The sequence below is a fragment of the Dromiciops gliroides genome, chromosome 2 (genome assembly GCF_019393635.1).
Source record: "Dromiciops gliroides isolate mDroGli1 chromosome 2, mDroGli1.pri, whole genome shotgun sequence".
NCBI lineage: Eukaryota > Metazoa > Chordata > Mammalia > Microbiotheria > Microbiotheriidae > Dromiciops > Dromiciops gliroides.
In genome coordinates this window covers 462,070,082-462,097,414 of record NC_057862.1, presented here as the reverse complement: position 1 = coordinate 462,097,414, position 27,333 = coordinate 462,070,082, and the positions used below count along the sequence as shown (strand labels likewise).

At 38.0% G+C, this 27,333-nt stretch overlaps 1 protein-coding gene across 4 annotated transcripts in view; it reads left to right on the top strand.

Moving 5' to 3' along the window:
* The window catches only part of NCOA3 (nuclear receptor coactivator 3), a 206,826-nt gene that overhangs the window by 21,487 nt on the left and 158,006 nt on the right, over nt 1-27,333 (top strand). The window contains exon 2 of one of the 4 annotated variants that reach the window (XM_043989115.1): nt 11,966-12,076. The exons of the other annotated variants lie outside the window; for them this stretch is intronic. The gene's annotated coding sequence lies outside the window, so the exon portion shown is untranslated. The remainder of the gene's footprint in view (nt 1-11,965; nt 12,077-27,333) is intronic. 4 annotated transcript variants of the gene reach the window in all.

The following is a 27,333-nucleotide window of genomic DNA, read 5'->3' as shown; positions in this document are numbered from 1 at the left end:
CAACGTTCCAGAGGTCTGATTCGCTGGGGCTGGGTCTGTGTGGTGTGGCCTGGATCTGTACTCCACTTTCACCCTAGTATAACAGACCTTTCCTGCCCACATTCTAAGCCGTCTTTACCTGGAAAATGATCTTACCCTGTCCTTTTGTGGGTTCTGCTGCTCAAGGAATTGTCTCATGGCAATACTTGAAGGGATTTGGAGGGATTTGGGGGAGAGCTCCTAGGAGTCATGCCTGTCCTCTGCCATCTTGGCTCTGCCCAGAAAGTCTCGGTAAGCATTTTTTTTTTTTTTGCAGGCAATGGATGTTAAGTGACTTGCCCAGGGTCACACAGCTAGTAAGTGTCAAATGTCTGAGGCTGGGTTTGAACTCAGGAACTCCTGAATTCAGGGCCGGTGCTTTATCCACTGCACCACCTAGCTGCCCCTCGGTAAGCATTTTTTTTTTTTTTTTGCTGGGCAATGGGGGTTAAGCAACTTGCCCAGGGTCACACAGCTAGTAAGTGTTAAGTGTCTGAGGCTGGATTTGAACTCAGGTACTCCTGAATCCAGGGCCAACGTTTTAACCACTGCGCCACCTAGCTGCCCCCCCGTAAGCATTTTTAAAGTGTCTTTTCTATGTGGTAGGCACTGTGCTAAGCAAAACAAATTTATTCATTGGCCATTTCTAATATAAAAAATAAATGTATATACACACATAAACACACAAACATTTATACAAATATGTCTGTCTCATTCTGCACTTAAAATTTCTTCCTTTTATATCAGGAGGTTGATAGCGTGTTTAATCATTAGTTTTCTGAAATTATGGTTAGCTATTTACATTGATCAAAGTTCCTTAGTCTTTCAGAGTGGTTTGTCTCCATTAGTATTCGCTGTACAAATTGTTCTAGTTCTGTTCATCTCACTCTGTATCAGTTCATTCATACAGGTCTTCCTAGGTATCTCTGAAGCCATTCCTTTCATCATTTCTTACAGCAAAACTGTCTTCCATGACATCCATATAGCATAGTAATTTCCCCAACTGATGGGCACCCCTTCAGATTGTAATTCTTTGCCACCTCAAAAAACCCTATAAATATTTTTGTACACCCTTAGAGTTTGTTTTGCTTGTTGAATGAAATGTATTTATGCACCTAACTTTTGTGTATATGTCTTTCTGTTTTTTGACCCATTCTTAAACCCTTTCCTCTTTATTTGGGTAGACTTCTACTTGTGGACATTGATTATGTGAGATAATTATCCCTAACCTTGATTTTCTTTCCCTCTCCCAATACCTATTTCATTGTATTACCTCAGTTTCCCTTCTCTTCCCGTTTCCCCTTGGCAGGGTTGGGGGGGGGCGTTCTCTTTCTATTCTTCCCTTAAGGTCATAAAGAATAACAGAACCACTCTCAGGTCTTCTGTCTAATTAAGAGTCCCTCTATGACCCTTGAAGATCATAGAGTTGAGAGAGGACACATGCCATTTCCCCATGGTAGAATGTAAGTAGTTTATCCTTGTTTAGACTTTTGTTGTTGTTCATTTGTGTTTATCTTTTTATGCTTCTCTTAACTCCTTTGTACTTCAGAATTTCTACTCAGCTGTGGTCTTTTCATCAGGAGTGCTTACAAATCATCTATATGGGGGCAGCTAGGTGGCTCAGTGGATAAAGCACCGGCCCTGGATTCAGGAGTACCTGAGTTCAAATCCGGCCTCAGACACTTGACACTTACTAGCTGTGTGACCCTAGGCAAGTCACTTAACCCCCATTGCGCCCCCCCCCCCCAATCATCTATATGGCATTAAAGGGCCATTTTTTTCCTCTGTTGTATTATACTCAGTTTGAGCAGGTAAGTTATTCTTGGCTATAATGCTAGAAACTTTGCCTTCTGGAATATGGCATATTCCAAACTCTCTGCTCCTTATAGCTGTGGGTTCTAAATTGTTCTGATCCTAACTGTGGCACCTTGATAGTTGAATTATTTCTGATTGGCTGCAGTATTTTTTCTTTGATCTGGAAGCTCTGGTTTTTGGCTATAATATTCCTGGGAGTTTTCATTTTGGAGTTTGTTTCAAGAGGTTATTCCTGTCCAGACCTTGTCTCTAGTATCCACAGATGTCTCTGCCTGTTTCTCCTATGCTGCTGTGGGCTAGAAAAGTGAGTCATTATTGTTTGGTCATTTTTGTTTTGTTTGACTCTTTGTGACCCCATTTGGGGTTTTCTTGGCAGAGATACTGGAGTGGTTTGCTATTGCCTTTTCCAGCTCATTTTACAGATGAGGAAACTGAGGCAAACGGGGGTAAGTGACTTGCCCACGGTCACACAGCTAGCAAGTGTCTGAGGTCAGATTTGAACTCAGAAAGATGATTCTTCCTGACTTCAGGCCTTGTACTCTACCCGCTATGTCACCTAGCTTCCCTTGAAAAATGACTCGCTGTGATTTATTTCTTGAATTTACCCATCAGGATTGGTCTGGTACATTTTCTAGAACTGTTTGGAGGAGGGTTTTTTTGGGGGGTGGGAGGGGAGAGCAGGGGAGTTCACTGTAGTTCTTACTGATACTCAGCCATATTGACGTCTGACTCTAGGCTTTTTCACTTGCTGTTTCTCTGTGCTTGGAAATCTCTCTTCCTTATCTCTGCCATCATCTTCACAAGAAACCTTTCCATTTTCCTTTTCTTTTTTTTAAATCTTAAAAAGTATTTTATTATTTTCTAGTTACATGTAAAGATAGTTTTCAACATTTGTTTTTTATAAGATTTTGAGTTCCAGATTTTTCTCCCTCCCTTCCTTTTCCCTCCCCAAGGCAAACCAATCTGATATAGGTTATATATGTACAATCACAATAAACATATTTCTGTAGTAGTCATATTGTGAAAGAAAAATCAACAAAAGGGAAAACCTCAAAAAAAGAAAAAAACAACAACAAAAAGGTATAAATAGTATGCTTTAATCTGCATTCATATTCCACAGTTCTTTTTTCAGATGTGGAGAACATTTTCCATCATGAATCCTTTGGAATTGTCTTGGATCATTGTATTGCTGAGAAGAGCTAAGTCTATCACAGTTGATCATTCCACAATGTTGCTGTTACTGTGTATAGTGTTCTGGTTCTATTCACTTTACTCAGCATCAGTCCACTTAAGTCTTTCCAGGTTTTTCTGAAATCTGCCTGCTCATCATTTCTTATAGCTCAGTAGTATTCCATTACATTCATATACCACAACTTGTTCAGCCATTCCCCAATTGATGGTAATTCTTTCAATTTCCACTTCTTTGCCATCCATTTACTTTTCAATGGTAGTGCCTTCTCTTTGATAATTACATTCAGTTTATTTTGGATATAATACATATATCTTGCTTGTATATAGTTATTTTCATATTGTCTCCAGTATTAGATTGTAAGCTCATGGAGAGCTGTCTTTTACTTTACTGTATTCCCAGCACTTATAAAATGCTCCAATAGCGTGCGTCTCAAATAGCCTCTGACAACCGAAGCCCAACTCCTGGCCTTCTCTTGGCGGAAATGTTTCCACTAACAGGAGAAGGGGCGAAGGCGAGTCACTGGCGCCTTAAAAACCAGTCGCTTTGGGCAGGTGGGGCTAGTTAGCCTTGGCTGGCAAGCTGCCTAGGGGAAGGAAACCCTGATTTTAAACCTCCACTGCCTTGGGGCTATAGCCATATATGGGAAAGGCTTTGGGAGTTAACCCCGAGGAAAAATCAGGAGTTGAAGTCCGTTAGGCAGTTGGATGTTGGACATCACATCCCTCTGGCAACTCCTGCAGCGGCACTGGTGCCAAACTGTATTGGCTCTGCCTCTCCTTTGGATCCACCAGTGTCACAGAGAGGGAAAACCTGCTGCATGGGCAATAGCTTGTTTTCCATATTGATCCGCCCAGGCCAGCGCCCTGGAGAGGACACTCCAGCTACTCCTTATGGGGTAGATAGAACACCGGATGTGGCAGTTACCCGTTATAAGTCACTCAGGAGCTTCGGCTCCCGTATCAGACTGCACAGCCACACTGTGGCCTTTGGCTCTTCAAGGTGCTGATCCATGGCCATCCTCGACTGGTGGAGGGCTACTACTATTCCCAGCACTTTGATCAGTGCTTGACACATTATAGGTACTTAATAAATGCTTTGTTGGCTTAGCTTTAATTTCTTTCTTTTGCCTTATTGCTATTGCTAGCATTTTCCAGGTCTGTATAAAATGATTTTTAGGACACTGGACATCTTTTCTGTTTATTGGACAAGTTTCTAGTGCACCCCCAGAAAGCAAGCACTGTTGCATTATTTTTCTGACTGAAGGCATCATTGGGAGTCTGAAAGTATAATAGTGAGAGGTTATAGGGTATTAGAAATGCTTTGCAAACTGCAATCCTACCTTCATTTCATCCATTTCCGGGCAGAGCCATAACAATATTGAAGCACTATATAATTACTGAGATAATTAATTTAAAAGGTATGACTGTTTTAACCAGCTTTTTTTGGTTTGTTTGTTTTTGTGGGGCAATGAGAGTTAACAACTTGCCCAGGGTCACACAGCTAGTAAGTGTCAAGTGTCTGATACTGAATTCAAACTCAGGTCCTCCTGAATCCAGGGCCAGTGCTTTATCCACTGTGCCATCTAGCTGCCCCCCCTTAACCAGCTTTTAAAGAGTTAATTTTCCAGTTGTCAGGTCTCTGCCTTATGGGGATTACCCTTTTACAAGGGACTTTTCATATTTATGTATTTTTGTGAACAGTCACCTTCTCACTCATTTCCTAGAATTTTTGATAGTTGGAAGACACCTTAAAGCTCTCGTTTTAATTTTAATTATTTTTTATTTGATATTTTATTTAACCTCAACTACATGTAAATATAATTTTAACATTCCTTCCCCCCGAAATTTTTACTCTCATTTTTACATAGAAAGCATAAATTTAAGAATACTTTATCAGGATTTCCTCCCCAGGGCACTAGGAGAAAGTTCTTAGATTTGAATTAATTTTCCTATCACTTTTTTCAGGGTTAAAGTTAAAAGTCTAATTTTAACACATAGTGGGATGACATTGACCTTTGGTCCTTTTAACCTTTGCTGTCTGTCATAATCCTTGGCCATATCATTCCTCTTATCCCATGTCCTCTACTTTGATTCTGGTCACCCCCTTTTTTCCTATCACCTTTCCCTTCTATCTTAAAAGCCTGACATTTAAGGAACAGTATCCTACTTTTCCAGACTTACATCACATTATTAACATTCATAGACTCTATATTCTATCTACACTGACCTACTTGCTGTTCTCCTAATGTTGCCAGTATTTTATATCTCCATATGTTCCCCCTCTCTCTCAACTCTTCCACTTTTTTTTTTTTGGGTGAGGCAATTGGGGTTAAGTGACTTGCCCAGGGTCACACAGCTGGTAGATGTTAAGTGTCTGAGGCTGGATTTGAACTCAGGTCCTCCTGACTCCAGGGCCGGTGCTCTATCCACTTTGCTACCTAGCTACCCCCTCCCTTTTTTACCTGTATCCCCAGAATGGGTTGTCTCCTCTCCATCTCTCTGAATTCTTAACTTCAGGTTATGGTTCAAGTGCTGTTTCCTAGGGAATACCTTTTCTGATATTCTACTTAAAAGTTTTCTTTAACTTCAGATTATCTTGAATTTACTTGCTGTAGAATGTAAGCTCCTTGAAGGCAGTGACTTTTGGTATATGTTTATGCTTAGTATTTTTTTTTTTTTTTTGCAGGCAATGGGGGTTAAGTGACTTGCCCAGGGTCACACAGCTAGTAAGTGTCAAGTATCTGAGGCCGGATTTGAACTCAAGTACTTCTGAATCCAGGGCCGGTGCTTTAACCACTGTGCCATCTAGCTGCCCCCTTATGCTTAGTATTGTCTTTAGCAAATAGTATGCTTTCCTAATGTTTGTTGAATTGAGTTCCCCCATCTTATTTTTTGTTAGTAGTTTTGCTTGGACTCTTTTTTTTTTTTTTTGGGCGGGGCAATTGGGGTTAAGTGACTTGCCCAGGGTCACGCAGCTAGTAAGTACTAAGTGTCCGAGGCTGGATTTGAACTCAGGTCCTCCTAACTCGAGGGCTGGTGCTCTATCCACTGAGCCAACTAGCTGCTCCTTGCTTGGACTCTTACTCCTTCAGACACAGCTTTTGCTGAAGTCAGGCTGGTTTTGTAATGCTCTGTACACAGGGTTGTTTGTTTTCATTCACCCCTCTATCCTTGCCTATTTTTCATTTGTCTGAAATACTGTTCTTCAGTTATCCAAATCCTATCTTCCTTCAAGCTTAAATTTTACTTTTCTTGGAACTTCAAACATGCTTTTCAATGGTCTTTGTCTTTACCAATCAATTTTACACTGCTATACATTGCATTGGGTCTTTTTTTTTCAGTTTTTCAGTGTGTTTGTCTTTTCAAATGTCTCATAATCTCAGTAGTTTATGTTCCTTTATAAACTCCTAGTGCTCAGCATAATGCATAACTAAAATAAAATGCTTTTCAAGAAATACTTGTTTGTTGACTGTCAATAATGGAGGATTGAAAACAAGGTGGCAGTGTTTTAATTTGGCCTTTTGAAAACTCAGCTTGGTGCCATATAAAAAAGAGGAAACAAATGGATTGGCACTTGCCCTAAATATTGAATAACCAATGGGGACAGCTAGCCTGGTTTGAATTGAATTTCCTTTTACAGACTTTTTTGACATGCACAAAATGTCAAGAGACTATGAGAAATCCCAAGTACTTTACATACATGAACTCTTGGGAGAACATGGACACGTGTTGCACAGAATGGGCAGGTCATCAGATGGGTTGCAGTCTGCAGACCAAGCATTGTGCTAAATTCTTCTGGTGATATAAAAAAAGGTGAAAAGAGCCCCTTCCCTCAAAGAGCTCGCAATCTAAAGGGGGAGGTAATATGTAAACAATGATGTATGAACAAGATTTATGTAGAATGATTTGGAGGTAATCTCCCAGGGAAGGCACTAACATTTAGGGAGACACAAAAGTTTGGAGGAAATAACTTGAATGAAATCAAAGGTATATTTGCATATTTGATGCCACTAGGGAATGAAATTTAGATAGTTGAATTTTCTGGGCCTGTGTATATCTCCTTTAAGCACAAAAAAACCCATTTACATAATTAATTTGGATAGATTGGGGGGTGGTGGTGATGATTTTAAAATGTTTCTTAGTTCTACCCTGCTTTTTTAAACCAAGTATTGTATTTGGGCAGGATCCCCTTGAACAGGAAAAAAATATATATATAGATGTAAACTTTGCTAAAAAAAAAAGTACTGATGATAGGCTAAGTTCAAGTTTTCTGTAAGCAACATTTTGAGAAAAAGGCATGGCTTGTGTTGAGACCAATAGGGTTAAAATGTTACTTTTTCTTCAAGTTGTATTTTGTTGTAGTGTTTTTGTTTTTCCTTTACAGCTATTTAGAAAATTCTGTTTTTGTTCCTAAGACAAAATGAACCTTCGAAAGTGAAATCTTGAAAATGAAAAGTGTTGTGTCTGTTTTTTTGTAGTTTTTTTTTTTGGAGGGGGGGTTTGCTTTTGTAAGTCAGCTGTGATTTCTTGTTGCTTTCACTGTGTTTGCCTATAGTATCCTCTTTGCTCTCTTCTTATTTGCTCTCTAATCTGCTTTGTGTTGGTAAATTGTTACCTAAATTTGTTAAGGGCATGGGGTCAAAGGAAGGTTTTTTCAAGATAATGGAAATAGTGGAAACCTGCCCACAGCTACAACTTAGCCGGCTTTTTATGCTAAGGAATTCCCTTGGGAGCCTACAATTTCATTGATAGAAATGGATATAAAAAAAAAAAAACTAAAAAATTATTTCCTCTTATGCCATACAGTCTTATTTTCTCAAAATACCTGCCTTGCTTGCTTTTTGGTCCGCTTCAGTTCTTGCTTTTTTCTCAGAAGAAGCTCTTTGATTCTTAAATCATCTTTCCTAGGGTTAAATATTTTTTTTCCTTCACATTTTTTGATGCCTGGAATCTCACATTATCTGTCTTACAAAGAAATGCTTTTCTACCACTTTGAGCAGACTTGTGAGGAATAGTTTGGGATTGGGCTTCTGGGCTACTTTGAATCAAATTGCTCTGATAATTTACTGATGGATGGTAAGGATCATAGATTTAGAGCTGAGAGGATCTTTAGAGGTCATCTAGTCACCCTTATTTCACAGAAAAGGAAACAGGCTCAGAGATAAATAACTTGCCCCAGGTTATACAGAAGTGGCAGATCTGGGATTCTCACTGGTGTCTTTAGCTCCAAATTCAGTATTATTTCCACTGATTCTGAGGAGAGAGAAAGTATGCTGCTTTTTACCTAATTGTTTTCTTTAGTTATGACAACTTGGTTTTGTCCATGGCTCTCATCACAATGTTATTATGCCTTGCCCTAGTAACGGGACTATTTCCCTGTAGAAATATTTCAGAAAGCAATGGATTTTCTGAACTTTGGCCTTAACATGCAATAGCATATTTTTAGAAGCATTCACAATTAGTTATTTCAATAAACAATTACCTTGGTAAACCAAGATTAGAATGGCTCTTATGTTTAAGTTGATCCAGAATAAATTTTATTAACTCTATGGGTGTCAAATTCTACAGCAAAATTTGACAAAATTTTGAAACATTTGTTATTAAAAACCAAAACATATAACTTTAATAATTTGTGTTGGAGGGGGCAGTTAGGTGGTGCAGTGGATAGAGCACTGGCCCTGGATTCAGGAGAACCTGAGTTCAAATCCAGCCTCAGACACTTGACACTCACTAGCTATGTGACCCTGGGCAAGTCACTTAACCCTCATTGCCCCTCAAAAAAAAAATTGTGTTGGAGAAAATTTCCAAATTTTAGCTTTTATAGTATGTAATTTTTAGTGTATATTTAGATTTTATCTAGAATCATAAGAGCTATTGGGAAAAAATGGCCTGCCTTTCCCACCATGTTAGGAAAAAAAATTATTTGGTAAGTAAACACCAATATTAAAAGTCTCCATTTTAGAAATGGCTTAAGTGCTTTTACCTAAAAAATCTGTAGATGGTTTGAAAAACTCATTGTTTTTACTCCTGAGCTTTTGAATGGTATACTCTGCCTTCTGTATTTTCTTCCTTTTCTAAATGTTGACTTAGAGCAGAGCTGTTGGCTCCTTGTTCTTTGGTTCTTAATTGGGATGCCAGTTGTTTTTTTTTTGAACCAAGAACATGTATATAGTAGAAATTAAAACTTTTTATCCATAGATCAGCTATTTTGTTAAAATGTATATTTTCCCCTGTGGTTCTGTACTTGGTGCTTTTACATAGAAGAATACTCTCTTGTAACCATATTAATAGATATTAATAAAAAGCCGTCAAAGTGAGAGAGACTCAATCTTTACTTCCCTTATTGATGTCTTTTTCCATATCAGTCATTCCTGGAAATAGTTTTATTTTCCCCTACCTTTCCTAACTGGAGAGGAGCCCTTCTTTGGTTTTTGTTTGTTTGATTTGATTTGATTTGATTTGATTTGATTTGATTTTTTTTGGTGAGGCAATTGGCCTTAAGTGACTTGCCCCCAGGGTCACATGGGTAGTAAGTGTTAAGTGTCTGAATCTGGATTTGAACTCAGGTTCTCCTGAATCCAGGGCTGGTGCTCTATCCACTGTACCACCTAGCTGCCCCAAAGAGCACTTTTTTGTAAGAAAGAAGAATAATTAAGCAAAAATACCCAGTACATTGACCACATCTGATAATGTATACTATGGTCTGCCCTAGTATTCTCCCTCCTCTCTTCACTGTCTCTTCTCTTAATCATTATTGGCTTTTCACTTTATTGGAGTTTGGATTGGAGTTTGTCATCATTAGTTTTCTGGAATTATGTTTAATTATTAAATTAGAGTCCATAATTCTTTTAGTGTTTGTCTTTATTGTTTTAGTGGTATAGATTGTTCTTCTTGTTCAGATCACTTCACTTTGTACCAGTTCATAAGTCTTTCTAGGTTTCTTTAAAAACATCCCCTTTATCATTTCTAACTGCACAATAGTATTCCATCACATTTATATATCTTTTGTTTCCAATTTATGGACACCCATCAGATTTCCATTTGCTACTTCAAAAAGAACTACAAATGCTTTTATACAAATTTAGTTTGTTTTGCTTAGGAATAATTCCTCTCTCCTAATTTTCCTTCTAATCCCCCCATTTCTCTCCCTTTTCCTCCTTATTTCCCTGTTGTGGGACAGCTAGGGGGTTCAGTAGATAGAGCACTAGCCCTGGAGTCAGGAGGACCTGAGTTCAAATCCAGCCTCAGACACTTGACACTTACTAGCTGTGTGACCCTAGGCAAGCCACTTAACCCCAATTACCTCAAACATCTGGGCTGTCTTCAGTCATCTTGATGTATATCTTGTCACTGGACCCAGATGGCTCTGGAGGAGAGAGTGAGGCTAGTAACTCTACACAGCCTTCCCTCACTTAAATCCAATTCACTGCAAGTCATGACATCACTACCCAATGTTGTGTTCCTATTTGAGGATGAAGGACAAACAATTTACCTGTTGGGTGAGATGGGTTTTTTTTTTTTTTTTTTGGTGAGGCAATTGGGGTTAAGTGACTTGCCCAGGGTCACACAGCTAGTAAGTGTTATGTGTTTGAGGCTGGATTTGAACTCAGATCCTCCTGAATCCAGGGCCCGTGCTGCTCTGTCCACTGCACCACCTAGCTTCCCCAGGTGAGATATATTTTTTTTTGTGTGTGAGTGTATGTGTAATTCTTCCTTCCTTTGTCTAGTTTAGGTGAAAAGTGAGGTTTAAATGTCAGCTATTGCTCCCCCAACCCCTTTCCTCTTTTTAATTTTTTAATTTTTAATAATAGACATCTACTTCTCTTAAGATCAAGATATAATAGAACTGCCCCCAAGGCTTGTCTAATTAGACTCCCTTTAAGAAACCTGATAATGAGAGAGTTTAAAGGGGGCACATTTATCAGCTCCCCTTATTAGAATGTAAGCAATTTATCCTTTTTTAGTCAATTATTAGTTTGTTCATATTTACTTTTTTTTTTTTGCAGAGGGCAGTGAGGGTTAAGTGACTTGCCCAGGGTCACACAGCATATTTACCTTTTAATATTTTTCTTAACTCCTGTGTTTGTACTTCAAAGATTTTACTGAACTGTTTTTTTTTTTTCATCTGGAGTGCTTGGGAAGTCTTCTTTTTCATTAATGGTGTAAACCCCCCCCCCCCATTGCCTATAGAATTAAGCTTAGTTTATTTATTTGGAATTTTATTTCCCCCCAATTACATGTGAAAACAATTTTTAATGTTCATTTTAAAGCCTTTGTGCTCCAAATTCTCTTCCTCCGTCCCTCCCTCCCCCCATGACGGCAAGCTATTCAATATAAGTTATACATGTGTAGTCATGCAAGACATTTCCATATTAGTCAGGTTGTGAAAGAAAACAGAAAAAAAAAAACTGAAGAAAAATAAACTAAAAACTCTTCTGATTTATAGTGGTGGCTCCTAAATTATATTTGTTCCTGACTGTGTCTTCTCAAAACTTTAAGCATTTCTTTCTGTCTGCTTGCAGTATTTTCTCTTTGACCATATGTCATGTTCCTGGCCATTTTCATTTTGGGGTTTGTTTCAAACAAACCTATGGATTCTTTCCATAGCTATGGATTCTTTCTAGCTTGCCCTCTAGTTCTAAGAGATCTGGGCAATTTTCTCTTGTCTCTCTTTCTTTTCTTTTTTTTTTTTTGGTCAGTTTTGGAGAATAATAATGTCTTTTATTTTATTTCCCCAAATACATGTAAGAACAATTTTTAGTATTAGTTTAAAAAAATTTTTGTGTTTCAAATTCTTTCCCTCCCTCCTTCCCTTCTCCCCCTATTGAGACAGTAAGCGTTTTGATAGAGGTTATATATGTGCAATCACTTCTGGGTTTTCATCTCCTATGGGAGCCTTCCTAGCTTCATTTGTGTACATAATCATACCTTTTTTTTCCAGGTAATATTTCCACAACTTAATCTGAGTGGTCATGATGCTGTCTTCTTGAGGACCTAGAACTTTAGTGATTCAGAGGTTAACTTGGCAGAGAGAGACCTCTGTGCTTCTAAGGTGGGCACTAATGCTTTGTTATCCAGTTGAACCGTTTCCAAAGGTTTTCTTTCATTGCTCACCTCCAGTCTCTACTGCATCTAAACCTTGTGGTCTCTGTTTCTTCTTTTGGTTATTGCTTTGCTTGGACTTCTCAATCTCCTTCCACTTCCAGAAAATGAGATACAGCTGTTGAGCTAGGCCATAATCTTCTACAATTTTTGCTTAGTCTCCAGAGAAGGGGAATCAGTCTTTTCTGTGTGTGGGGCCAATCAGCTTTCCTTGTTTTCTATTCTCTTCTAGTTCCCATTTCTTGTTTGCCCAGGCTGTGGAGAACCTTTCCTTTTCACTTTAACAGTGATGTGAATCTTGGTGAAATGTTGTTTTAAGAGCTACTAACAAATGCACAAAAACTGTGTAGTGGTAGTGAGATTTCTTTCAGCCAGCCAGAGGGGGATTGAAGGAATCCTGAAGGGGTTTGGCCTTTTTTTTTTTTTAAATTTGTTTTTATTTTTAGTGAGGCAATTGGGGTTAAGTGACTTGCCCAGGGTCACACAGCTAGTAAGTGTTAAGTGTCTGAGGCCGGATTTGAACTCCGGTACTCCTGACTCCAGGGCCGGTGCTCTATCCACTGCGCCACCTAGCTGCCCCCGGGTTTGGCCTTTTTCACAAAGCCACCTCTGCTGTAGTTTGCCTGGAACTTATGTTGACAGCAAGAATAAATAAACGAATGAAAAATCATTTATTAAGCACTTCCTTTATGCTTAGCACTGTGCTAAACTTAGGGGGTATGAATACATAAGCAAGAGTCACTGCTTTCAAAGAGCTTACATTTTAATAGGGGAAGACAACATATATAGTGAGAAAGGTTGCCAAGGAGGAATGTTCTGCTTTGCAAAGTCATAGGGATGCTGAGTGGATTTGATTAAAATGCTTTGGAAATATTGCTTTGGGATGAGGGGGACATGGGAAACAGTAGAATGTGTGGCAACAATATGGCTAGGGTAGAATTTGAAGCATACCTGGGGTAGGTAAATATGGTGGACTCCCTAGCTATGTGAATTCTCCTGAACTTAATAGGCAGGACAGCTTGGGCCCCAGAGTAGGAGTTCCAGAGCTGAATAGGTTAAATCCCCTTTGTAGGTGGACTGGGCAGATGGTAATATTCAGTTTGTCTCTAAGACTAGATGAAGGGAAATTGGAGAGCATGGGTAAGCCATGTGGTAAAGAAGGAATGACTCACAACTTACTTAAGTACCTTGCAGTGGTGTCTCAGCAACTCCTCCCCAAAATGTTAAGAGGATATATAGTCCTTTCTTTCTCTTATTGCCTTGTCAATATCCACTCAGCCTTAAGGAAATTGGGCTAGTTAGGCATTGAGATGCAGTTAGAAATTGGTTGTGTTTCTGTAATGTTAGAATAGGAAAGGGAAGGGAACAACATTTATTAAGTGTCTGCTATGTGTCAGACACTGTGAAGTGCTTTTTTTTTTTTTTTTTTTGGTGGGGCAATAAGAGTTAAGTGACTTGCCCAGGGTCACATAGATAGTAAGTGTCAGAGGTCAGATTTGAACTCAGGACCTCCTGATTCCAGGGCTGGTGCTTTATCCACTGTACCACCTAGCTCCCCTGTGAAGTGCTTTTACAAATATTATCTCATTTGATCCTCACAACAACCTTGTATGGTAGGTATGGTTGTTATTCTCATTTCACAATTGAGAAACTGAGTCAGAGGTTAAGTGACTTGCCAAGGATCACACAGTTAGTATGCTTCTGAATCTGGATCTGAACTAGATTTTTCTGACTGCAGGCTCAACACTTTCTCCACTGCACCACCTAGGGACTGAACCTCTGATTTCATTGATCTAGGGAATTCTTTGATGAGGAAACTCAACCAATTCAGGTTGGTACCTTCTCAAGAACTTACAGATGTGATGTCAGACTCTAGTGAGGTTGACATCACAGACTTGCAGTCTTAGGGAACTGAGAAGTTAAGTGACTTGCATAGGGTCCCTCAAGTCTGTATGTGTCAGATAGAACTTCAGCCTATAACTCCTTTGTAGCTTCTAGGCCTGCTCTCTATCCAAGTCAAATCAAGTTAACAAAGCACTTATTAACCATCTACAATGTGATAGACACTTCTAAATGCTGGGGATACAAAGATAGGCAAAAACTAGTCCTTGTGCTCAAGGGCCTTAATCTAATGGGTAAGTGGCATGCAAACAATTTTGTACAAGCAAGATATATTAAGGATAAATTGGAGATAAGCAGCAGAGGGATGGAACTAGCATTAAGGAAGACTAGGAAAGGTTTCTTGTAGAAGATGAGGTTTTTGCTGGAATTTGAAGGAAGCCAGGAGAAGCAGGGGATGGAGATGGAGAGGAAGAACATTCCAGGTATAAGAGATAGTGAAAAAACAGAGTCTGAAGATGGAGTTTCTAGTTCAATAAACTGCAGGGAGGCCTGTGTCATTGAATTGCAGAATGCATGGGGTAGGGGGAGTAATGTGTAAGAAGATTGAAAAGGCAGAAGGGGGAGCAGGTTATGAAGGGCTTTGAATGCTAAACAGAGCATTTTATATTTGATCCTGCAAGCAGTAGGGAGCTATTGAAGTTTATTGACAAGGGCAGTGAGATGTTCATATCTGCATTTTAGAAAGGCCATTTTGGCAGCTGAATCACTTTGCCTTACTATATCCATTAAGAATGGGATCCAAAGATGAACAGGATGATGATATCTCTTCTCAAGGAGCTGAGAGTCTAGCAATATGAAATACTTTTTCAATCTCAGTCACATCAGTCAATTGCGTTTATTTCTGCCATTTCCAAATTATGCTGTCAGTTCTCTGGCCATCATCCTACCTCCTTAATGATAACTTAGATTCTGGCCCTGGAACAACTTTCTCTGATTAGTGAATTTTTCTTTCTTTTGCTGGGATCTGAGCCACTGTCGGGATATATTTCCTGACCATTTCCAAACCCTGCTGGGCCCTCTTCTTCCCCTTTGTCCATGAGAAGTTAAGGTCATTGCTGTGAATGGGTCCAGCCATTTTGGAAAGCAGTTTGGACAAATTGTCCCCAAAGTTACTAAGCTGCATAGCCTTTGACTCATTGGTGACCTATACCAGACCTATAGCCTAAAGGAATCAAAGAAAGAAGAATTTCCCCTTCCCCCATACACTAAAAGATTTATGGTAGCAATTTTTGTAGTGGCAAAGAGTGGGAAAATAAGGGGATACACATCAGTTAACGCTGAACAGATTATAGTATATATGAATGTAATGGAATACTCCTAAGCTGTAAGAAGATATGATGATAGGAACAGTTTCAGAAAATATGGGGAAGAACTGATGCTGTTTGTTAAGCACGATGACAACTTAGACAATAACAACAACATTGTTGATAAACAATTTTGAAAAACTTAAGACCCTGAGCTTTCATGAGGGAATGAAAAGAATTTATTTAGTGTTGAATATGTGCCAAGCATTGTGCTTGGGTATAGAGATACAAAGACAGCCCCTGCCATTAATTCAAGGAAATTGCATACCACATGAGGCTTAGGGTGTGTGTGTGTGTGTGTGTGTGTGTGTGTGTGTGTGTGTGTGTGTGTGTGTGAAGACAATATAAACTGGAAAAGAAGTGATGTTTTGTCTAGACACAATGATTGTGAGTTGTACCTACAGGGCAGTCCTGGCAGTGATAGTGGTGATTGGATTGGCTGGTTGAAGAGGAGGCTACTTAGTCTCTGGGTGGTGCTATGGCTTAGCTCCTCCCAGGCATGATCTATTGTAGGTCTATTTTGTAGGTAGAGAGATACAGTAGTAGATGGTGTCAGAAAAATGACTCTGTGCAAGATGGATAGGACTAGGGAGAAAGAGGAAGGCAGAGAAATCAGGACATTGCAGTAGTTCATTCAGTGGCTATAAGAACTAAACTACGGGTGGTTATTTGAGGAGTAAAAAAGGGAAAGATTCAAGCATTGTTTTGGAGGTAGGCAAGATTTGGCAACTGATTGACCAAAGTGGGATGATTGAGAGTGAGGAGGCTAGGATGACATTACAGTAAAGATTCAGGGAAACTAAAAAAATGGAGATGCCTTTGGTAGAAACTGGGTTGTGGGGGAAAGTTACTAAGTTTTGTGTACATGATATGGTTTGAAATGGTCGTGGTGTGGCACTGAAGTTCAGGAGAGAGACTAGAGCTTATTGAGGTGTATAGTATAAAAATGTTGGAAGATTCAGATTTCCAGGGTGCATCTTAAGTGTTAATCAGCTCACTCTGTGGGTCTTCTGACTTTGCGCTAGTTTCTTTTGGGGGGGAGTGAGGGGGGCAAATTTTATCTTATTTTTTTCACAATTACATGTAAAGTTTTTTTAACATTCATTTAAAAAAAAATTTTAAGTTCCAAACACTCTCCCTCCTTTTTCCCCTCCCCCTCCTTGAGAAGACAATCTATTTGCTATAGATTATACATGTGCAGTCATGCAAAACATATTTCCATATTAGCCATGTTCTTACACTAGTTTAAGCATTCCTCTTGAACAGCTTTGTGAGTCCCTTAACTTCTATGGGTGCTTTAGTTTTTTCATTTGTGGGGGAAAAAAAGGAGTCAGTGTAAATAGATAATTAGCAATTGTATTGGAAAATATCAATTTAAAATAATTTATTGATTTATAATGAATTATTTCAACCAATATTAACTGTTTACTGTGCAGTTGTACTGGAGAAGAGTGAAAATTTAGATACAACCTAATCAAGCCTTTAGGGAACTCTCTAGTTGAGGGGAAAAACAAAAAAAGCAAAACTAAAACCTGATACAACCAACTTAGAAATGTGTTTTGGAAACTAAATTTCTTTTAAAAAATCTTATGTTCATCTTATGCTAAGAAATTGTTTTGATAATTTAGAAAGTGCAGTAGAAAACAGAAAGAAAATGATAATTATTGTAGATTAGATTAGACATCAGAAATAACTTTTAAAAAATATACTTTTGTCTTTCACATGGTAAAATAAATAGGAAGGCTGAATTTTTGGTTTATTTAATTAATAAAATAAAATACATTGTAGTCTCCCTTCTACACCAAAACAAACCAAACATAAAACCCTATTTCTAGTAAAGCTTTATTTTCCTAGGATCTTGCATCCTTATGCACCAGGTTGGTCCTTTTGCTGAGGATGAGCCACTTTTGTGGTTGTGTTACCATGGTAACTGCCTTCCAAGTGCTGCCTCAAGGTCACTCATCAGTCATAGCCTAGAGTGCTTGGATTTTGTTAAAAAGAAAAATATCAACGCCCAACAGATAAAATGCAATTAATGATCATTTTCTTGTGTTAGTCAATCAATTCCACTGAAATGGCATTTAAGGTAATATGAATAAAAATAACTACTTAAATGCAATGTCTTTATTGTTACTGTTAGTAAACTGTATTTTCTTTGAATACAGAAATTCTGTGTAGTACTTAGATAGCTTTATGTTGTTATATAAAATATTTTATCTATGGGTTTAAAATAAATATTATAGCAATTTGATTTCACTTCAATTTTTCTTCTTTTAATCGAAATTATTTTATTTTCCTGTGCATATGCTGACATCCAAATTGAAGCCTTTTATATTGTCATTTTTTAAGTATAAGGAAAGACTTTTGACTACTGATTTTTAAATTTTTTTTAGGAAGCATATCTATATTGCTAGTTGTCCTAATCTTTGGATGTAACAGCACACTTAATGTCCCAAATCCTGTTTTCTAGGATGTTTTGCACGCAGTAGACTCTTAGTAATGTATGTTGAGTTGAATTCTTCAATTCAATTTTAATTCTTTCTTTATATGAATTGTTTTCTACAATGTTCTCTCCACATTTTGAAATTGTATTTTTTACATGTAGATCTTTAGACAAGACCTGGTGGCTAGACAAAGGTTTGAGTTTGCAGTTTAACATGTTTGGTCATAAAGTAGTTTGTACTATAGTCAGGCATGGAAACAAATTTCTTTGTGGCAGTCTGCCTTACAGATTTCATTCCAGAGAGAGAAGAAATCAAATATATGCACCTGTAGGTAGATAGCAGGTGAATTTGAAAGAGGCAGTCATCTACCATTTGGGAAGGGTGGGTAACAGTGAAACAAAAATAATTTATCCTGGTTCAGAGGTTGTTACATATAGTATTCTGGAAAACTTGGTCTTTTAGCAAATGAGAATTTAACTAGTTCTCCTTTCCCTGGAGGAAAAGAAAGAATTGCTTCTTTCATAAAGCTAAGCTGGTTCATCTCTTCCTGCCGAGCACACACCTTTGCAGTGTCTGTTAAAGAAATTTTACATGCTTGAAATTTCAATGAATCTAGAGAACCTTGGTTAATGTGCCTGGTAGTGTAGCTGGAGTCTGTTTCATATAAACATATTGATGAAGCTAAATATGTCAACTGATGTTTCTGCTAATTCATCTGGAAAAAGAGACTGTTTTAAATTGTAAGGCATAATGTCAAGTTATATGAATTTCTCCTGAATTGTTCTCTTGAATTTTCCCATATATTAGTGGGAATAGTTTAGATAATAAAAAATGGCGACTGATTAAAAAATAATTTGTTTTTATAACTGATTTGCCTCCTTAGTTATATTTCCTTAGGCTAATGTTAATGGATTCTTATTCCCTCTGCATATACATGCTAGCTGAAAGGGGAATTGGAAAGTATGGGCAAGTGTTCTTGAGATTTAAAACGTATTGTGGCTAATCCACAAATTCAGACTTGATTTATTGTTTTTCAAATTAAAAAAAAATAAGGTATTTTAGGGAAGAAATTTAGAAGGTAAATGTGAAAAAGATTTTTAAACCTGGGGTTAATTTAGACTAGTTTGGAAATTTTTCAATGTGGAAAATGGACAAATGGCACATTATTTTTGATGTCCCTTTCTGTAGTTTACAAATGACAGTATATACTCTTTTAATAGATCTTCCTTTTGGACAAAGGCTTCATTTGTTAAAGATATTTTACTGGGAATACAAAATATATTCATTCTGATATTTCTTCCTTTCAAACGTGACAATTTAAAAAATGCATGTACTTCACTCAGATCAGTCAGTAAAACTAAAATGCAGAAGATTCGTGGGTTAATGAAAGGTGTGGGATATATTCTATCTTACCCATGACTTTGGACAGATACCTGATTTATCAGTTCTGGAGAAATGTATCTAATTTCAGTTGTTATTGAAATTAACTGACAGGACTAATGAAAAGGTCTGGAAAAAATACTGCTAGATCTGTAAGCCACTATAGTTTTGGAAATAGTAGGCTATATTTTATTTAGTTTTATGGTAAGAGTATTTATCACCATAAAATTATTAGCTAGAGAAGTAAATGTTTTGACCTCAACAACTCTCACAGGCCATCTATTGAAGTGAAGAGGATTTCAATTTGCATACATCAGTGAAGAGAGTAACTAGGCTGATGAAATCCCAGATTCTTGAAGTATATAAGAATATTATTTCATTCCAAATTCATAATATTTTTTTGCATTTAATATAATCAGAAGTAAGTCTTAGAAATTTTGAGAAACTTTTTGAAGGTAGGAGAAAGAAAGCTTTTGGGGGAGTTTTAAATGGGAATCAGATATTTTGGAGAAAATTAAGGTGTGTGGGATATTTAGATCCTATAAATCTTTTTTCATAGGGAATGTAAAAATACATTTTAGATTCTTTGTTTACCTGTATAACTAAATCATTTGGTATAACACATTTAAAAGTCTCTTATTTAATATGTATGCATTTGCTTATTAATTTGAACTTTTTTACATTCTTATAAATGGAGTAAGAGGTGTTTAGGAATATTTTGTGTTGGACGGTTGGACAGTTTAGAAGGCAAAAATTTGAGAACAGAAGAAAGAGAAGAAGAAAAACAATCTCATAGTTAAATGATATTTATTTTATTTTCTGTACTTTTGTAGTTTTAAGCAGATATAGCTTATTTTTAGAAAAGTAGTTGAGGGTTAAGGGAAACCACCATAGCTTACTGAATTAAATCTTTACCATATATAACTTTAGAGTTTCATTTTTCTGAGCTATTACTGTGAGTAGTTCCTGCTTTTTTCTGGTGATTCATTTTTATCTTCAGATTTTTGAAAACGAAGGCATTACCAGATTAAGAGGAGCACAGAGGCAGTTAAGTGTAGTAAAGAGAATCAGAAAAGCTGAGTTAAAGTCTTGCTTCTGAAACTAAATAGCAGTGTAACCTTGGGCTAGTCATTTAACCTCTTTTATTTAGACCTTTAAAGCTTAGTCTTTCATCTGCAGAGCAATAAACTCCTTGCTTCTAATCTCTGCAGAAATGGATGGATGCTGTAGTCCACAAGCAGTCTTTTGACAGAAATATACACACCAGTCTCTAGATCAGAAGTCAGCAAGAGAAAGTCCCTAAGTAGAAGGGATAGAGAGGGTCCTTTCCTTTAGCTAAAGTGATAGTGCTTTTAGAAAATAGAGGGGTATGTTTTATTCTTGTAGTTGAGCACCACACTACTTGTCTTTAGGGAATAGGAATTTTTAAGAAGAAATTTTTGTCATGTAAAGACTGGAGAGCAAGGTATTATGCCATCTTAAATGCTATGTTATTCTCAAAGTTTGAGAAAGTCTAGGTATTGAGACAGAACCTGTGACTTCATTGGTATAGAGAACTCTTAGATCAGAAGACTCCATCTACCAATCAGGTCAGCACCATGTCAGAGCCTCAGTGACTTTCACAGGGTCACACAGGGTCAAAGGTGCTCTCTATTGACTATACCTATATTGTTTCTAATAAAGAAAAGTTCTTAAAATATGGAGGATAGGGAACGGGGAAGAAATCCTCATTCCTCTTTCTCCATACATCTTTAAACCTAACACATCTTAATAATTAGAATAATTCCATAGTTGAAACTCAAAAACTGTAATAGAATGGTAGCAATTTAACATGCATGAAAGGATGTCAGTAGAATGATCTTATGAAAACCATGATACACTAAATAGCAGGATTAAGTGACTTTTCAGAGAAGAAAGTACAATAGAGTTCCTCACTATCAGTCTTGGTATATAATTCAAATGGAAAATGAGTGAAATCATATTAGCAGTGAACTTGGCCTTCTGCTAAGCACATTAGATCTTAAGTTAGTGTCATTACTGGGATCACCATACTTGGGTACTATATAATGCTGAATTTTGTTGGTAAGGAAGAAATTCAGCTTTGTTTAGCATTCTTTTTTTTTTTTTTTTTGGCAGGGCAGTGAGGGTTAAGTGACTTGCCCAAGGCCACACAGCTAGTAAGTGTCAAGTGTCTGAGGCTGGATTTGAACTCGGGTTCTCCTGAATCCAAGACTGGTGCTTTATCCACTGTACCACCTAGCTGCCACCTAGCAGTCATTTTTTGTGTCTTGATGTTCTTCCGTTACTTCCTCCCGTCAAATTCAATTTGGCAAACATTTATGACATGCTTATCATGTACATGGACCTCTACTAAATTCATCAGAGAATTGTGACAGTGGAAGCTACAGTAGTGTTCTTGAGCTCAGTCCCTGCCACCCACATCTTCCTATTTTCTCTGGCGCTCCCCCCCCCCCCCCATCTCTCTGCCACTTCCTACTTCCCTCCTGGTTTTCTTTTCTCTTCTCTGGGAGAGAAAGAAGAGTCTACATGATGCAGATGTGTGTGTGTGTGTGTGTGTGTGTATTTTCTTCTTGGAGGGTTAGATTACTGGGGTTGAAACAAGCTACTTTGATTGTACTTAGAAATTGAAACTCTTGGAAGGGCATGGGAAATAAAATACAAGGAAAAGAATCAGTAATAGAAATCCATGATCCCAGATGTCTACACACAAATGCTAAAAGAAAGGCTAACAGGCAGGATGAATTAGACCTCTTAAAGTGAGGAGACAAAGTTGACCTCAGTACGCATTGTTGAAACTTGGTGGTATGAAATGATGAATGGACTATGGCTATAGAAGGCTGTACCTTATTCACAAGAGAGATTAAGTCTGAAGGGGTGAGTGAAGTGCATTGTGTTTTAAGAAAACATACTCATGAGGAAATCCAGGAAGCAGTAAACTCCAGTGCCTTCCTATTACCTATGGGATCAAATGTTAACTTCTCTTTTTGGCATTTAAAGTTCATATACCTTTTAGTTGTCTTAGACATTCCTCCCTTCTGTGAACTCTGTGACAACCATACAGGCCTACTTATTGTTTCTTATATGGGATCCTCTGTCTCCTGTGTCTTTGTACTGGCTACCTACATGCCTGAAATGTACTCCTTCCTGACTTCCACTTCTTGAAATTTCTGATTTCCTTCAAGAACCAACTCAAATGCCTTTTTTTTGGGGGGGGGTGGGGCAGTGAGGGTTAAGTGACTTGCCTAGGGTCACACAACTAGTAAGTGTAAAGTGTCTGAGGTCGGATTTGAACTCAGATCCTCCTGACTTCAGGGCCCGTGCTCTATTCACTGTGTCACCTAGCTGCCCTCCAAATGCCTTTTTCTCAATGAAACCTTAACCCAGAAGTTCAAAACCTGGGATTTGTGAACTTAAAAAAGATAATTTGGTAGCTGTATTTGAATATTGATGCCCTTGCAATCCTATGTCTTTTATTGTAGACACTTTAAAATATTATTCTGAGAAGGGACCCATTAGATTTCCCCAGACTGCTTTACTAATCCTCCTTCCCCCAAATGGCTAGTGAACTCTTTTTGTATATAATGAATATATGCACATAGTTTCTCCCCTGTTAGATGTAAGCCCCCTGAAAGCAGGGACCATTCCACTTGGGTTTTTGCATCCCTAGGCCTAACATAATGTCTGCCATATAGACGTGTGTTATGGGATATGTACATAGTTTCTGTCTCAGGGGAGATGGGTGGGGGGGTCCTTAGATATTCCTCAATAAAGAATTATACTCTTGTACACAGTTCAATTAGGATTAAAATGTTCTTTTATTTGGTGCTAGAGAAAGTGATCCAGTGGGAATTCAAAGACTTCACCCCCCAGGGAGAAGGTGGTTTAAGAAACATCCTCCTCCTAGAACAGAAGGAAGGCAAAAGCTTTTATAGAGGATAGATGCGGTGACCACTTGAAAATGGAAAGTTCCTTTTTGGGGGTGGGGTGGGGAAAGCTTCAGTGCTTGTCATATTCCTGAGAGTCAGGGCAATTTTTTTTTGGAATGATGGTGCTGACCTCTGGGGTTATCTCTGTCTTCCTAGCTCTGGTCAGGTAGTAGTCGCACCTAAGTGACTTTCCTGCTGTAGGATTTATCTCCCCATACTTCTTAGGTGTGTCTGTGCTGATATCTAGTTGGACAATCTAAACTTTAATAGTCCCTTGATTCCTTGATAAGTCTGTCCTGTTACCTGGTCATCTTTGGTTTTGCTTCTTACAGGAGAAACTTCTGATTTATCCTAAGCTCCTGTCAGTTTCCTTGGTTACAATGTAAGAAGGGATGATTTCACTAGTCTTGTATCCCCCAGGCTTAGCACAATGTCCCTGGTCACATAACTGTATAACAAATGTTTGTTGATTGATTAGCTAGACTGGTCCTTATATGTAATTTGTTACCAGGATCATAAGAAACTTTTCTTGTTTAGGATAACCTGCCAGAACTCATAGTGTTTGTTGGCATATTGTTAGAGAACCTCTGGTCACCTCGACATTGCGCTCTGGTAGTAGTTTAAAATGTTTTACTGATGCTAGGGTTTGTTGTATAAAAGGAGATGATCCTGCTCCTGCTTTTTCTTAGTACCTCCTATTTGTTTTTCTAGAAGGTAGAATGAGGATTTTAGTATGTTACTGTACAAGAGAATGAAACCCAGGCCTTCCAGACTCTTGGGTTGACACCCTGGCCACTATGTCACACTACTCTTTTTCTTTTTCTTTTTTTTTTTTTTTTTGCAGGGCAACGGGGCTTAAGTGACTTGTCCAAGGTCACACAGCTAGTAAGTGTCAAGTGTCTGAGGCCGGATTTGAACTCAGGAACTCCTGAACCCAGGGCCGGTGTTTTATCCACTGTGCCACCTAGCCGCCCCCACACTATTCTTTTTTATGTTACAGGTGAAAAAAACCCCAGCCAGGCTTAACAGAGTTGTGAGACTTTGTCAAAGTCACATAGCTAGCTCGCATTAGAACCTCTGTTAGTATAGATTTCTTCCCTAGATACTCAATTCATTATCCTTTTTATCAAATCATGTTACCTTTCATAGTTGTACTTGTTTTATCTATGTCTTTGTTTATGTACTTGACTATTCAATTAGAAGGTAAACTTCTTTTGAGTAGGGTCGTTCTTTGTACTTGAAGCCCAAATGTCAAATACAGCACCTGTCACATGGTAAGTGCTTAAAAATGCTTGTTAATTATTTCTTTGAAATATGAAATTCCTCAAAAAGATCAGCAATATATTTGCTTATCAGACTAGTTATATTTTGTGGGATAGTATATTTTTACTTTTTAAGTCCTTAAGTTTTCTAGGCCTATATTATCTTGTTTGTAGTATTTTTTACTTCATTTTAGTAATACCAGTTAAGTATTATTATTATTGTCTTTTCTCTTGGTTCCATATTTACCTTAACCTTTGATAAAAATGTTAAGTGGCTATTGTCTTAGTTCCAAAGGATTCTTTGAGGAAATTTTTTTTTTAAATTTACCCACTTGGATATTGAGAGGGAGCTTTAATGGAAGAGAATGATTTATGTTTTCATATTTTCAATGGATTTAGTAAATTTTATGCTTCAATGTTTAAAAACTATATACACAGTAGATACTTAGTTGTTTCCATAAGATGGAGAGTCCCATTCTCCAGCCAGATTGATATGACTGAGGGTTTTTTTTTTTACATTAATTGGAATAAAGCATTTTGCTTGAGATAGTCTCGTAGGATCTGGGTCATATTCTTATCTCTGACAGAATTTCTCCTGTGACTTTGGGCAAACTATTTCACCTTCCTCTCTTCCTCATCTGTGAAATGAAGAGGTTGGAATATGTTTAACTACAGTGTTTGTTCCAGGTTTAACATTTGATGAATATTCATAGAATTACTGTTATATATAGTCTTTCATTTTACAGATTAGGAAACTGAGGCTCAGTGAGGTGAAGAAACTTACCCAAGATCACATAGTTAAATGTCTCATCTAAGATGTAACCCATTTTTCTGCCTCCCAGTCTGTTGTGCCATCACTTTTTTTCTTTTTCTTGTCTTTTTATGGATATAGAACAAGTCTTTTATTCCCATACATAACCAATCATAGCCATAGAAATCCCAGAGTACTTTATATACCATTAGCATCCAATTCAGTTACCTAACTTATCTCCACTAATAGTCTGTTGGGAAGCTAATACCCTGGTGCACAACAGGATTTGCAATGTGGATAATTAGTCCTTTTACATTTCACCTCTGCCCTGTCTTTGTCCAATCAAATAGCCAAAGGTGTTTTTCTGGTGGTCTTTCCCTTGCAGCCTGTTTGCTTCTGCTATTGCCACAAGTGTTTTGGTAGCCTCTCCCTTTTTTATCATTCTGCTTATCCCAGTATGCATGTACATTCTCTCAGAAATATTTGACTCCTATTTTATTTATTTTCTCTATTAATGACAATTAACTTTATAGTGGGCAGCATTGAACAAAAAAGCTTAACATGAAATTGAAACCCAAGATAAATGGACAGATGATGAGAGAGTACCTCAATGTCCTCCATAAGTTCAAGTCATTGAATCAGTGATGTGTACTAGGTTACTGGGTATCTTTGAAAAAATAATAGTAGTGACTATGTATGTTTGTTAGAAAGTTTTTTGTTTTTAATTGGGGTGGAATGCCATCACTTTTTAAATTAATTAATTAATTTTTAAGTGAGGCATTTGGGGTTAAGTGATTTGCCCAGGGTCACACAGCTAGTAAGTGTTAAGTGTCTGAGGCTGGATTTGAACTCAGGTACTCCTGACACCAAGGCTGGTGCTCTATCCGCTGCACCACCTAGCTGCCCTGCCATCACTTTTTAAAAAAACAAGTCTTTTTCCTTGCACATTTTTTTGTAACCATCTAATAAATTTAATTGAAATCTGTTTAGGTAGTTGTGTGTATTTAAATGCTCTTCACACTCTTTCTCTGCTTTCCCCTCATAGTAGTAGACCAAATTAGGAACCTAACTATGAAAGGTGTAGCAGATTTGGTTGAAAGCAGCCAATTTCTTCAGAGTTGTGGAAAAAACAGAGAAACACAGTGTAGGGAACAGTTGACAGACCTCATTCAATTAGGAAAACTCAGGAGGAGGCAATCTGAAGGGGACTTAGGAAGGCAGGGAGTTTATGAACAGCGCACATAAGAGCAATTAGTTTATTTGCCTTCCTTCTTATTCTAGGAGGATGGGAAATAATAACCAGAGATGTTCACTAAGACCCTTGCTGACAGAGAGCAGGTCTACATATAAGAAATTGAGAGACTGAGTATGGGAAACTCCTGGATTATTAATGCTTGGGAATGAACACTTTACTAGAAATGAGGATATTTCTTTGCAAGTTACTTTTTGGAGAGGTCGACGTTTATTCTAAAACAAATGAGTTAGACCCCCTTTGGAGTTTTCTTGGCAAAGATAGTAGAGTGGTTTGCCATTTCCTTCTCCAGCTCATTTTACAGATGAGGAAACTGAGGCAAACAGGGTTAAGTGACTTGCCCAGGGTCATAGAGGTAGTAAATGTCTTGTTACTGCACAATTGATACAGAAAATACTCAGCCAGGTATTCGAGCTGGAGAGAGAGAGTTTATTATGAGTGGACTCAAGGGCGGGGGGATTTCATCCCTCCAACAATGAGTAATGAGTCTTGTAGCCTACCTGGTTATATACAAAAAGAGTAGGTGTGGTATAGTGGCAAGTTTATCAAATGAAGATGAGGTCAGTTATTCACCGAACAAAGGACACATAGTGGTGCTTAGTGGTCAGGGGAGGCTTGGCATTGTAGCTGGGGTACCTCAAGGCCAGAGCCTGTCTGAGACAGACAGGGTTGGAAAGCAGAGATTAAGGCTGCAGCTGCATCTTGGAACACAGCCAGGCCAGGGTCTGTTTGAAATAGACAAGATCAGAGGCTTTGTGTGATACTCTACATCAGTCTGAGGCCAGATTTGAGCTCAGAAGAGGAGTTTTCCTGATTCCAGGTCTGGCAGTCTATCCACTGCATCACCTAGCTACCCTGTAAAAGGACCACAGAAGCCATATTTTCCAGCTCCTTCATTTTTCCAGATAGGAAAACTGAGGCCCAGGGAGGTTAAATAAAATTGCCCAAGGTCACACCGGTAATGT